The sequence below is a fragment of the Bombina bombina genome, chromosome 3, assembly GCF_027579735.1.
Source record: "Bombina bombina isolate aBomBom1 chromosome 3, aBomBom1.pri, whole genome shotgun sequence".
In the NCBI taxonomy this organism is placed as follows: Eukaryota; Metazoa; Chordata; class Amphibia; order Anura; family Bombinatoridae; genus Bombina; species Bombina bombina.
The window spans coordinates 1,076,292,618-1,076,307,314 of NC_069501.1; the positions used below are offsets into that span (position 1 = coordinate 1,076,292,618).

General features: G+C 37.5%; 1 protein-coding gene across 1 annotated transcript in view; it reads left to right on the top strand.

Moving 5' to 3' along the window:
* The window catches only part of SETDB2 (SET domain bifurcated histone lysine methyltransferase 2), a 554,051-nt gene that overhangs the window by 335,405 nt on the left and 203,949 nt on the right, over positions 1–14,697 (top strand). The window lies entirely within an intron of this gene.

Consider the following 14,697-nt stretch of genomic DNA (forward strand, 5'->3'; position numbering starts at 1 on the left):
GGACAGCAGCCTCCTGAAAGAATTACAGCACATTCTACTAGAGCTGTGGCTTCCACTTGGGCCTTTAAGAATGAGGCTTCTGTTGAACAGATTTGCAAGGCTGCAACTTGGTCTTCTCTTCATACTTTTTCCAAATTTTACAAATTTGACACTTTTGCTTCTTCGGAGGCTGTTTTTGGGAGAAAGGTTCTTCAGGCAGTGGTTCCTTCCGTATAAAGAGCCTGCCTGTCCCTCCCGTCATCCGTGTACTTTAGCTTTGGTATTGGTATCCCATAAGTAATGGATGATCCGTGGACTGGATACACTTAACAAGAGAAAACATAATTTATGCTTACCTGATAAATTTATTTCTCTTGTAGTGTATCCAGTCCACGGCCCGCCCTGTCACTTTAAGGCAGGTAATTTTTCCATTAAACTACAGTCACCACTGCACCCTATGGTTTTCCTTTCTCTGCATGTTTTCGGTCGAATGACTGGTAATGGCAGTTAGGGGAGGAGCTATATAGCAGCTCTGCTGGGTGAATCCTCTTGCACTTCCTGTTGGGGAGGAGTTAATATCCCATAAGTAATGGATGATCCGTGGACTGGATACACTACAAGAGAAATAAATTTATCAGGTAAGCATAAATTATGTTTTTTTCTCTTATAGTTACTAGGGTCAGCAGGTTAGTTTCATGGGGATATACTGCATATGCGCTAATATGCTATACGGACTTGTAGTTACTCAGTCCTTAAGTAATTTTAAGTAATTTCAAAATCCCACCTAGCTTTTGAAGCCCATATACTTGGAATTTTGATCCTCCTTATTCACTCATGTCAAAACTGGGATCTCCAGGCCCACAGTTATACCCCCTGTCCATAGCAACCATATTTTCATTAACCAACCAGTTTGTTTGCACAATAAGTGTTAGCACCAAGTTTATTGTGTCCTTTTCACAGTTAACAGTCATAGCATTCTACTATATTCCTAAAAAAAAGAGGTTCTCATTTGAAGATCCAAAAGTGGTCTTTTATATTTGAAATAGCTCCCTATATATGAATATATACCACTGGCTGAGGTCCAAGAGTGGCCTCTGTTACCATTTAGGGAGCATACAAAATACTAGGCATTGTACTTTCACAACATTATTTTGAATTATTGTCTCAGGTATGCATTGTGTTTCTATTCAAACCCATGTTATAATCTAGTCACAAATAAAGTCACTATCAAAGAAGATAGAGACTAAAAAAATGCACTTGGATAGCACTTCTGTTCCATGAAAATAACATTGAGACTCATATGGACCTTAAACAACCACTGCAGGTCAAGGGTTGAGAGAAAATATTAAAACATAACTTTTATTAACTTAACGTTTACTAAAAGTGTGTACTGTGTGAGTGTGTGTATTTTTTAAAAACACATAGCAACTTTGCTCATAATAAAAGTGGCTTGTAATATAGGGTGAATAAATTTCTTTGGACTTGGAATATTCTTCTAGGGTGTATATATTTTTAGTTGGTAATATCCATTTATCAAGTAACGAGTTGGCTTGTGTTCTTTAATATTGTACACCACTTAGGGATTCAAAAACTCCACATGCCATCAAAAGTGTATCAAATTAAGCAACCTTATGAATAATATAACTGTATGATTTTTAACTGTGTGATACACAGGTATTTGTTATTAATAAAAGTTTGTTGTTTACTGTTCCAATTTATCATTCAATGAGGTAACAGTATCACTTGAGATATTTTGTTCTCAGTTTACACATGTAATGTGTGCTTAAGACACTTGATGCAGCAAACTTTTTGCTTATTTTTGATTAATGTATGGCATGTAAAGGTGCTTGGTGTACTTTTGACACAACTTGTTTCAAAAAATTTTTTTTCAAGTTTGTGTTATTCAATTTTTTAATCAGACAAAATTAATTTTTTTGTTCTACTTCCATTACTCAAACAACCATAAAGATATGTTAACTACATTAGATTGTATAGTATTTTAGATATATCTATATAAAATGTGTATTATCCTAACTGAGTTTTGACACTGTTAGTATTAGCGTCTGCTTTCAGTGATCTAATACGGTTAACACCAGATTTTTAAATACTATAATTTTGTTAACATTCAGTAATGAGCGGTTAGCAGTGTTAGCGTTATAATGTTAACTTATACTATGCCAGTAGCATTTGCGCCTTGTTTGCCGCTGTAGTTTTTAGTTCTAGAAGTATACTTATTTGGGTAAATATATTGACAGTCTTATGCAATAGTTATCGGTTACAGCTATTATGCTGTTCAAATATAGCACGCTCTTTAATCACGCTACTGAAAGATTTGTATTGTCCTAGCTATGTTTTGACACTGAAAGTATTGACGTCTGCTTCCAGTGATCTTATACGGTTAACAACATATGCTTAAATAATATAATTTTGTTAACATTCAGTTATGCGCGGTTAGCAGTGTTAGCGTTATAATGTTAGCATATAATGTGCCTGTAGCATTTACGCCTGGCTTGCCGCTGTAATTTTTAGTTGTAGAAGTATACTTGTTTAGGTATATATATTTTGGCGGTCTTGTGCAATAGTTAACAGTTACAGCTCTTATGCTGTTCAGATATAGCACGCTCTTTAATCTCGTTACTGAAAACTGTATTCGTATTCCTTAAAGTTGGAATCTAGTCCAAATTGCCACTGTCTAAGTACATTTGTTTAAGTTAGCTATGCCATTAAAAAAAGGCTAAACAGGGTATTAACAGCTACCCTTCCCTAACATGTTTCGCCGATAGCGTTTCGGCTTTTTCAAAGGTGACGCGCGCCGGCGTCTCAGGGTATTTAAATGCATAGGCGGCAACCCATTGGCTGCATTTAGACCAATCCCAATACTCTCAGAACTGAGAGGAGGCGTGATTAGACTTTGATTGACTTGAGCCATTGGAAACATATTTGTCGGACTTACGAAGGATCGCTTGAAGAGATGACAGACTGGAAGTGGCATTCAATGTGCTTTGAATGACAGAATTGTCCTTTAATATTTATTCCAACTGCGCTTGTATATCATCAAAATATACATGTTACATTCAAATATGTTTTTATCGAATATTTATAGAACTACTCCTTTCATTACCTTTCTATCAGGGAGGCATATGTCATTAGAAATGTGTTTTCTGTTTAGTTCTTCTAAGCAGTGTATAGCAGAACAGATTATAACATAATTGTGAATATTTATTTGTTGAATAATCTATGGTTACAGTTTTTGAATTTTACCATATATTAACAGATCTTACTCTTGATGTTACAAATATATTTATATTGATTAACACCAAGGTTTGGCTTATATTCTTATCAATTTTTAAATTTTACCATATATTGACAGATCTTACTCTTGATGTTATGAATAAATTTATATTGATTGTCACCAAGGTTTGGCTGTATTATTATAAAGCATCTAGTGTGCTTCTGAATAGTGAGTCATATGACTTACACTGAATTGAAAGGAGGTCAATGACTGATCTGGCATTAGAATTTACCTAAGAGCATAACTTGTACTTCTCTCATATTGAAAACTATCAAATCTTAAGATTGAATGAATCTATACTGTCATGTCCTGGACAGTATTGATGTTGATATTCTGACTGAATGCTGTGGAAACAGTTTTGTATATATTAACTCAAAAAGAGATTAAATGAATTGGTCCTGAAGTATTTAGGTTAGTGTGGTCTGGGATCAAGTGACTGATTGGCAAAACTGCAACAACATTTATTTTGTATAATTTATAATAATTTTAATAATTTAAAACATTATGTGTTTCGGGGTTGATATGTGAAATATAAACAGCCAAAGATAGTGTTAGAAAATAAATGGTGGAGTGTGATCATCTTGTAAATTAGGGTCTAAGGGGAGCATGGAGCCCTGTGACATAAGTACTGGACTGGTGAGGTACTATAAAACATAAAGGGGGAATTAATTAAGGTCCACTCTGAAGTAGAGTGAGAGTGGTGATATAGGAATGAGCATGAGCTGACATGTCAAGCGTGGATAAGGGTGATGCAAAAAGGGGGAAAAAATACACACGTGTGGTGGTGGAGAAAGTGATAAAAAACATTTTTTTATTTTATTTATATAATGAAATTTTTTTATCTATTAACCATTGTACGTAGTGTCTCTTCTATACTAACATTTAGAGAGATACATGTATAAGTGAAATTAGGAGGTTTAAATTCTCTTTGTTTTGAGAGTGAATGTTGTGCATCTTTCTATTGTAAGGTGTTAGATTTACTGCTTGGTATTAAACCCATTATTCATCAGTTGTAATTTACATCTCTTTTATATGCACTGGGTGCTGTAAAAAAAATTTCATTATATAAATAAAATAAAAAAATGTTTTTTATCACTTTCTCCACCACCACACGTGTGTATTTTTTCCCCCTTTTTGCATCACCCTTATCCACGCTTGACATGTCAGCTCATGCTCATTCCTATATCACCACTCTCACTCTACTTCAGAGTGGACCTTAATTAATTAATTCCCCCTTTATGTTTTATAGTACCTCACCAGTCCAGTACTTATGTCACAGGGCTCCATGCTCCCCTTAGACCCTAATTTACAAGATGATCACACTCCACCATTTATTTTCTAACACTATCTTTGGCTGTTTATATTTCACATATCAACCCCGAAACACATAATGTTTTAAATTATTAAAATTATTATAAATTATACAAAATAAATGTTGTTGCAGTTTTGCCAATCAGTCACTTGATCCCAGACCACCCTAACCTAAATACTTCAGGACCAATTCATTTAATCTCTTTTTGAGTTAATATATACAAAACTGTTTCCACAGCATTCAGTCACAATATCAACATCAATACTGTCCAGGACATGACAGTATAGATTCATTCAATCTTAAGATTTGATAGTTTTCAATATGAGAGAAGTACAAGTTATGCTCTTAGGTAAATTCTAATGCCAGATCAGTCATTGACCTCCTTTCAATTCAGTGTAAGTCATATGACTCACTATTCAGAAGCACACTAGATGCTTTATAATAATACAGCCAAACCTTGGTGACAATCAATATAAATTTATTCATAACATCAAGAGTAAGATCTGTCAATATATGGTAACATTTAAAAATTGATAAGAATATAAGCCAAACCTTGGTGTTAATCAATATAAATATATTTGTAACATCAAGAGTAAGATCTGTTAATATATGGTAAAATTCAAAAACTGTAACCATAGATTATTCAACAAATAAATATTCACAATTATGTTATAATCTGTTCTGCTATACACTGCTTAGAAGAACTAAACAGAAAACACATTTCTAATGACATATGCCTCCCTGATAGAAAGGTAATGAAAGGAGTAGTTCTATAAATATTCGATAAAAACATATTTGAATGTAACATGTATCTTTTGATGATATACAAGCGCAGTTGGAATAAATATTAAAGGACAATTCTGTCATTCAAAGCACATTGAATGCCACTTGCAGTCTGTCATCTCTTCAAGCGATCCTTCGTAAGTCCGACGAATATGTTTCCAATGGCTCAAGTCAATCAAAGTCTAATCACGCCTCCTCTCAGTTCTGAGAGTATTGGGATTGGTCTAAATGCAGCCAATGGGTTGCCGCCTATGCATTTAAATACCCTGAGACGCCGGCGCGCGTCACCTTTGAAAAAGCCGAAACGCTATCGGCGAAACATGTTAGGGAAGGGTAGCTGTTAATACCCTGTTTAGCCTTTTTTTAATGGCATAGCTAACTTAAACAAATGTACTTAGACAGTGGCAATTTGGACTAGATTCCAACTTTAAGGAATACGAATACAGTTTTCAGTAACGAGATTAAAGAGCGTGCTATATCTGAACAGCATAAGAGCTGTAACTGTTAACTATTGCACAAGACCGCCAAAATATATATACCTAAACAAGTATACTTCTACAACTAAAAATTACAGCGGCAAGCCAGGCGTAAATGCTACAGGCACATTATATGCTAACATTATAACGCTAACACTGCTAACCGCGCATAACTGAATGTTAACAAAATTATATTATTTAAGCATATGTTGTTAACCGTATAAGATCACTGGAAGCAGACGTCAATACTTTCAGTGTCAAAACATAGCTAGGACAATACAAATCTTTCAGTAGCGTGATTAAAGAGCGTGCTATATTTGAACAGCATAATAGCTGTAACCGATAACTATTGCATAAGACTGTCAATATATTTACCCAAATAAGTATACTTCTAGAACTAAAAACTACAGCGGCAAACAAGGCGCAAATGCTACTGGCATAGTATAAGTTAACATTATAACGCTAACACTGCTAACCGCTCATTACTGAATGTTAACAAAATTATAGTATTTAAAAATCTGGTGTTAACCGTATTAGATCACTGAAAGCAGACGCTAATACTAACAGTGTCAAAACTCAGTTAGGATAATACACATTTTATATAGATATATCTAAAATACTATACAATCTAATGTAGTTAACATATCTTTATGGTTGTTTGAGTAATGGAAGTAGAACAAAAAAATTAATTTTGTCTGATTAAAAAATTGAATAACACAAACTTGAAAAAAATTTTTTTGAAACAAGTTGTGTCAAAAGTACACCAAGCACCTTTACATGCCATACATTAATCAAAAATAAGCAAAAAGTTTGCTGCATCAAGTGTCTTAAGCACACAATACATGTGTAAACTGAGAACAAAATATCTCAAGTGATACTGTTACCTCATTGAATGATAAATTGGAACAGTAAACAACAAACTTTTATTAATAACAAATACCTGTGTATCACACAGTTAAAAATCATACAGTTATATTATTCATAAGGTTGCTTAATTTGATACACTTTTGATGGCATGTGGAGTTTTTGAATCCCTAAGTGGTGTACAATATTAAAGAACACAAGCCAACTCGTTACTTGATAAATGGATATTACCAACTAAAAATATATACACCCTAGAAGAATATTCCAAGTCCAAAGAAATTTATTCACCCTATATTACAAGCCACTTTTATTATGAGCAAAGTTGCTATGTGTTTTTAAAAAATACACACACTCACACAGTACACACTTTTAGTAAACGTTAAGTTAATAAAAGTTATGTTTTAATATTTTCTCTCAACCCTTGACCTGCAGTGGTTGTTTAAGGTCCATATGAGTCTCAATGTTATTTTCATGGAACAGAAGTGCTATCCAAGTGCATTCTTTTAGTCTCTATCTTCTTTGATAGTGACTTTATTTGTGACTAGTGTTGTTTTATGCACAAGCACTCAAGCTCATTGGGTATATAAATATATACCTATTAATTAAATACAGACACTTAAGTAATACACACAGGTATATGCAATTCAGGTACATAAATTTTACACCATTGGTAACCAACCTGAATATGTTGTGTATATATTGAATCAAAAAATAGAGCGTTCCTTTTCATTAGTGTAGTGCTTTCGCTATTTTGTACTAAACCATGTTATAATCTACCTGTTATTTCTTATTGTGACATTTTGTTTATTATACTCTATGTATGCCTTATTCTGAACCTCAATAAAAAATAAAAAAAATAAAAAAATAAAACCCCATTCCTATATGCCTCTTGACTTTTCTATATGAGAAGGCTATGCTATTTGCATTTTTTTCCCATTCCTGAAACTGCCATATAAGGAAATTGATAATTTAGCTTTATATGTTGTTTCTCCAACATAGGTGTGTCCGGTCCACGGCGTCATCCTTACTTGTCGGATATTCTCTTCCCCAACAGGAAATGGCAAAGAGCCCAGCAAAGCTGGTCACATGATCCCTCCTAGGCTCCGCCTTCCCCAGTCATTCTCTTTGCCGTTGTACAGGCAACATCTCCACGGAGATGGCTTAGAGTTTTTTGGTGTTTAAATGTAGTTTTTATTCTTCAATCAAGAGTTTGTTATTTTAAAATAGTGCTGGTATGTACTATTTACTCTGAAACAGGAAAGAGATGAAGATTTCTGTTTGTAAGAGGAAAATGATTTTAGCAACCGTTACTAAAATCGATGGCTGTTTCCACACAGGACTGTTGAGAGGAATTAACTTCAGTTGGGGGAAACAGTGAGCAGACTTTTGCTGCTTGAGGTATGACACATTTCTAACAAGACTCGGTAATGCTGGAAGCTGTCATTTTCCCTATGGGAACCGGTAAGCCATTTTCTTAGTTTAAGTAAAAGAATAAAGGGCTTCATTAGGGCTTAAAAAAACTGGTAGACATTTTTCTGGGCTAAAACGATTACTTTACTAAGTATATTTGGCAGATTATTACTTTTAATAGTTGTTAAATCTTGGGGATTGTTTTAATAAAAACGGCAGGCACTGTATTGGACACCTTTTTCACTGGGGGCCTTTTCTAGTCATAGACAGAGCCTCATTTTCGCGCCTCTAATGCGCAGTTGTTTTTGGAAAGCATGGCATGCAGATGCATGTGTGAGGAGCTAAGAACCACTGAAAAAGCTTATAGAAGGCATCATTTGGTATCGTATTCCCCTCTGGGCTTGGTTGGGTCTCAGCAAAGCAGATACCTGGGACTGTATAGGGGTTAAATGTAAAAACGGCTCCGGTTCCGTTATTTTAAGGGTTAAAGCTTTCAAATTTGGTGTGCAATACTTTTAAGGCTTTAAGTTACTGTGGTGAAATTTTGGTGAAATTTGAACAATTCCTTCATACTTTTTCACATATTCAGTAATAAAGTGTGTTCAGTTTGAAATTTAAAGGGACAGTAACGGTTTTATTGTAAAACGTTTTTTGTGCTTTGTTGACAAGTTTAAGCCTGTTTAACATGTCTGAACCATCAGATAACGATGTTCTATATGTATGAAAGCCAATGTGTCTCCCCATTTAAATATATGTGATATATTTGTGTCATAATGTCCAAACAAAGTAGGGATAATAATGCCATAGATATGATATTGCCCAAGATGATTCCTCTAATGAGGGGAGTAAGCATGGTACTGCATCATCCCCTTCTGTGTCTACACCAGTTTTGCCCACACAAGAGGCCCCTAGTACATCTAGTGCGCCAATACTTATTACCATACAACAATTAATGGCTGTAATGGATAATTCTATTGCATGCATTTTTTTCCAAAATGCTTACTTATCAGAGAAAGCGTGATTGCTCTGTTTTAAACACTGAAGAGCAAGAGGACGCTGATGATATCTGTTCTGACATACCCTCACACCTATCTGAAGGGGCCAGGAGGGAGGTTTTGTCTGAGGGAGAAATTTCAGATTCAGGGAAAATTTCTCAACAAGCAGAACCTGATATTGTAACTTTTAAATTTAAATTTCAACATCTCCACGCACTACTTAAGGAGGTATTATCTACTCTGGATGATTGTGACAATTTGGTCATTCCAGAGAAATTAGGTAAGATGGACAAGTTCCTAGAGGTTCCGGTGCCCCCCGATGTTTTTCCTATACCCAAGCGGGTGGCGGACATAGTAAATAAGGAGTGGGAATGGCCCGGCATACCTTTTGTCCTCCCCCTATATTTAAGAAATTAGTTCCTATAGTCGACCCCAGAAAGGACTTATAGCATACAGTCCCCAAGGTCGAGGGGGCGGTTTCTACTCTAAACAAACGCACTTCTATTCATATAGAAGATAGTTGTGCTTTCAAGATCCTATGGATTAAAGGTTAGAGGGTTTGCTTAAAAAGATGTTTGTTCAGCAAGGTTACCTTCTACAACCAATTTCATGCATTGTTCCTGTCACTACAGCTGCGTGTTTCTGGTTCGAAGAACTAGAAAAGTCGCTCAATAAAGAATCTTCGTACGAGGAGGTTTTGGACAGAGTTCAAGCTCTTAAATTGGCTAACTCTTTTTTATTTTAGACGCCGCTTTGCAATTAGCTAGATTAGCGGCGAATAATTCAGGGTTTGCTATCGTGGCGCGCAGAGCGCTTTTGCTTAACATCCCTTTCAAGGGTAAAACACTGTTTGGCCCTGACTTGAAAGAGATTATTTCAGACATCACTGGGGGAAAGGGCCTCGCCCTTCCTCTGCATAGGTCTTTTAAGGCTAAAAAGTCCCTTTCGCAGAAACGGACCAGCCTCAAATTCTACACCCTCTAAGCAAGAGGGTAATACTTCTCAAACCAAGCCAGCCTGGAGGCCGATGCAAGGCTGGAACAAGGGTAAGCAGGTCAAGTCACCTGCCACTGCTACCAAAACAGCATGAAGTGTTGGCCCCCGATCTGGGAAGGATCTGGTGGGGGGCAGACTTTCTCTCTTTGCTCAGGCTGGGGCAAGAGATGTTCAGGATCCTTGGGCGCTAGAAATAGTTTCTCAAGGTTATCTCCTGGAATTCAGGGAACTACCCCCAAGGGGAAGGTTCCACGGGTCTCAATTATCTTCGAACAGGCATTCTTACACTGTGTAGAAGACCTGTTAAGCATGGGAGTGATTCATCCTGTTCCATTAGGAGAACAAGGGATGGGTTTTTACTCCAACCTGTTCATAATTCCCAAAAAAGAGGGAACATTCAGACCTATTTTAGATCTCAAGATTCTAAACAAGTTTCTAAGGGTTTCATCATTCAAAATGGAAACCATTCGAACGATCCTTCCTACCATCCAGGAAGGTCAATTCATGACCACGGTGGACTTAAAGGATGCGTACCTACGTATTCCTATCCACAAGGAACATTTTCGGTTCCTAAGGTTCGCCTTTCTGGACAAGCATTACCTGTGGCACTTCCATTCGGATTAGCCACTGCTCCAAGGATTTTCACAAGGGTACTAGGGTCCCTTCTAGCGGTGCTAAGACCAAGGGGCATTGCAGTAGTACCTTACTTGGACGACATCCTGATTCAAGTGTCGTCTCTGTCAAAAGCAAGGGCTCATACGGACATTGTCCTAGCCTTTCTCAGATCTCACAGGTGGAAAGTGAACATAGAAAAAAGTTCTCTGTCCCCATCAACAAGAGTTCCCTTCTTGGGAACAATAATAGTTTCCTTAGAAATGAAGGTTTTTCTGACAGAGGCCAGAAAATCAAAACTTCTAAGCTCTTGTCAGGTACTTCATTCTGTTCTTCTTCCTTCCATAGCGCAGTCCATGGAAGTAATAGGGTTGATGGTTGCGGCAATGGACATAGTTCCTTTTGCACGAATTCATCTAAGACCATTGCACCTGGGCATGCTCAGACAGTGGAATGGGGATTATACAGACTTGTCTCCGACGATACAAGTAGATCAAATAACCAGAGATTCACTCCGTTGGTGGCTGACCCTGGACAACCTGTCACAGGGAATGAGCTTCCGCAGACCAGAATAGGTCATTGTCACGACCGACGCCAGTCTGGTGGGCTGGGGCGCGGTCTGGGAACCCCTGAAAACTCAGGGTCTATGGTTTCGGGAAGACTCTCTTCTCCCGATAAACATAATGGAACTGAGAGCGATATTCAATGCTCTCAAGGCTTGGCCTCGACTAGCAAAGGCCAAATTCATAAGGTTTCAATCAGTCATCATGACGACTGTTACATATATCAACCATTAGGGGGTAACAAGGAGTTCCCTGGCGATGGAGGAGCATCCGGGGGAGTGGGAACTCCATCTGGAAATCTTTGCCCAAATAACTCAATTATGGGGCATTCCAGACTTGGTTCTGATGGCCTCTCGTCAGAACTTCATGGTCCCTTGTTACGGGTCCAAATCCAGGGATCCCAAGGCGACTCTATTGGATACAATAGTAGCACCTTGGATCTTCAACCTAGCTTATGTATTCCCACCGTTTCCTCTCATTCCCAGGCTGGTAGCCAGGATCAATCTGGAGAGGGCTTCGGTGACCTTGATAGTTCCTGTGTGGCCACGCAGGACTTGGTATGCAGACCTGGTGAATGTGTCATCGGCTCCACCATGGAAGCTACCTTTGAGACAGGACCTTCTTATTCAGGGTCCATTCGAACATCCGAATCTGGTTTTCCTCCAACTGACTGCTTGGAGTTTGAACGCTTGATTTTATCAAAGCGTGGGTTTTCAGATTCTGTAATAGATACTCTTATTCAGGCTAGAAAGCCTGTAACTAGAAAAATTTACCATAATATATGGAAAAAATATATCTGTTGGTGTGAATCTAAAGGATTCCCATGGAACAAGATAAAAATTCCTAAGATTCTTTCCTTTCTACAAGAAGGTTTGGAGAAAGGATTTTCTGCGAGTTCTCTGAAGGGACAGATCTCTGCTTTATCTGTTTTACTTCACAAAAGGCTGGCAGCTGTGCCAGACGTTTAAGCGTTTGTTCAGGCTCTGGTTAGAATCAAGCCTGTTTACAGACCTTTGACTCTTCCCTGGAGTCTTAATCTAGTTCTTTCAGTTCTTCAAGGGGTTCCGTTTGAACCCTTACATTCCATAGATATTAAGTTATTATCTTGGAAAGTTTTGTTTTAGGTTGCAATTTCTTCCGCTAGAAGAGTTTCTGAGTTATCTGCTCTGCAGTGTTCTCCGCCCTATCTGGTCCATGCAGATAAGGTGGTTTTTACGTACTGAGCCTGGTTTTCTTCCGAAGGTTGTTTCCAACAAAAATATTAACCAGGAGATAGTTGTACCTTCTTTGTGTCCGAATCCAGTTTCATAGAAGGAACGTTTGTTACACAATTTGGACGTTGTCCGTGCTCTAAAATTCTATTTAGATGCTACAAAGGATTTCAGACAAACATCTTCCTTGTTTGTTGTTTATTCTGGTAAAAGGAGAGGTCAAAAAGCAACTTCTACCTCTCTATCTTTTTGGCTTAAAAGCATCATCAGATTGGCTTATGAGACTGCCGGACGGCAGCCTCCTGAAAGAATCACAGCTCATTCCACTAGGGCCGTGGCTTCCACATGGGCCTTTAAGAACGAGGCTTCTGTTGATCAGATATGTAAGGCAGCGACTTGGTCTTCACTGCACACTTTTGCCAAATTTTACAAATTTGATACTTTTGCTTCTTCTGAGGCTATTTTTGGGAGAGGGGTTTTGCAGGCCGTGGTGCCTTCCATCTGGGTGACCTGATTTGCTCCCTCCCATCATCCGTGTCCTAAAGCTTTGGTATTGTTTCCCACAAGTAAGGATGACGCCGTGGACCGGACACACCTATGTTGGAGAAAACAGAATTTATGTTTACCTGATAAATTACTTTCTCCAACGGTGTGTCCGGTCCACGGCCCGCCCTGGTTTTTTAATCAGGTCTGATGATTTATTTTCTTTAACTACAGTCACCACGGTATCATATGATTTCTCCTATGCAAATATTCCTCCTTTACGTCGGTCGAATGACTGGGGAAGGCGGAGCCTAGGAGGGATCATGTGACCAGCTTTGCTGGGCTCTTTGCCATTTCCTGTTGGGGAAGAGAATATCCCACAAGTAAGGATGACGCCGTGGACCGGACACACCGTTGGAGAAAGTAATTTATCAGGTAAACATAAATTCTGTTTTTTTTCTCTTACATTTGCAAGATGTATCAATCTCTTGGATCCCTGCTGCCTGATAACAGTTCTACCAAAGCTAAGTGCATTTGTTGTTAATTTGTGGAGATTATATCTCCAGCTGTAGTATGTTATAGTTGTCATGATAAGCTTTTACATGCTGAGAATGTGTCCATCAGTAATAGTACAATGCCTGTTGTTCCTTCAACATCTAATGTTCATGATATACCTGTGAATATAAAAGATTTTATTGCTGATGCGATTCAGAAGGCTTTGTCTGCCATCCCGCCTTCTAATAAACATAAAAGGTCTTTGAAAACTTCTCATAAGGTTGATGAAATTTCAAATGACCGACAACATACTGAATTATCCTCCTCTGATGAGGATCTATCTGATTCAGAAGATCCTTCCTCAGATATTGACACTGACAAAACTACTTATTTATTTAAAATGGGGTATATTCGTTCCTTGTTAAAAGAAGTGTTGATTACATTGGATATTGAGGAAACTAGTCCTCTTGATATTAAAACTAGTAAACATTTAAATTCTGTTTATAAACCTCCTGTGGTTACTCCAGAGGTTTTTCCAGTTCCTGATGCTATTTCTAAGGAATGGAATAGGCCTGGTACTTCTTTTATTCCTTCTTCATGGTTTAAAAAATTGTATCCTTTTCCAGCAGTTAGATTGGAGTTTTGGGAAAAGATCCCCAAAGTTGATGGGGCTATTTCTACTCTTGCTAAACATACTACTATTCCTATGGAAGATAGTACTTCTTTTAAAGATCCTTTAGATAGGAAACTTGAATCCTATCTAAGGAAAGCGTATTTATATTCTGGCCATCTTCTTAGGCCTGCCATTTCTATGGCTGATGTTGCAACTGCATCAACTTTTTGGAAAGTTTAGCGCAACAAGAAATGGATATTGATTTACCTAGCATTGTTCGTTTGCTTCAGCATGCTAATCATTTTATCTGTGATGCCATTTTTTGATATCATCAAAATTGATGTTAAATCTATGTCTTTAGCTATTTTAGCTAGAAGAGCTTTGTGGCTCAAATATTGGAATGCTGACATGGTATCTAAGTCTAGATTACTATCTCTTTCTTTCCAAGGTAACACGTTATTTGGTTCTCAGTTGGATTGGATTATTTCAACTGTCACTGGGGGGAAGGGAGTTTTTTTGCATCAGGATAAAAGACCTAAGGGTAAATCTAAATCTTCTTACCGTTTTCGTTCCTTTCGACAAAGTAAGGAACAGAAACCTAATCCTTCCCCCA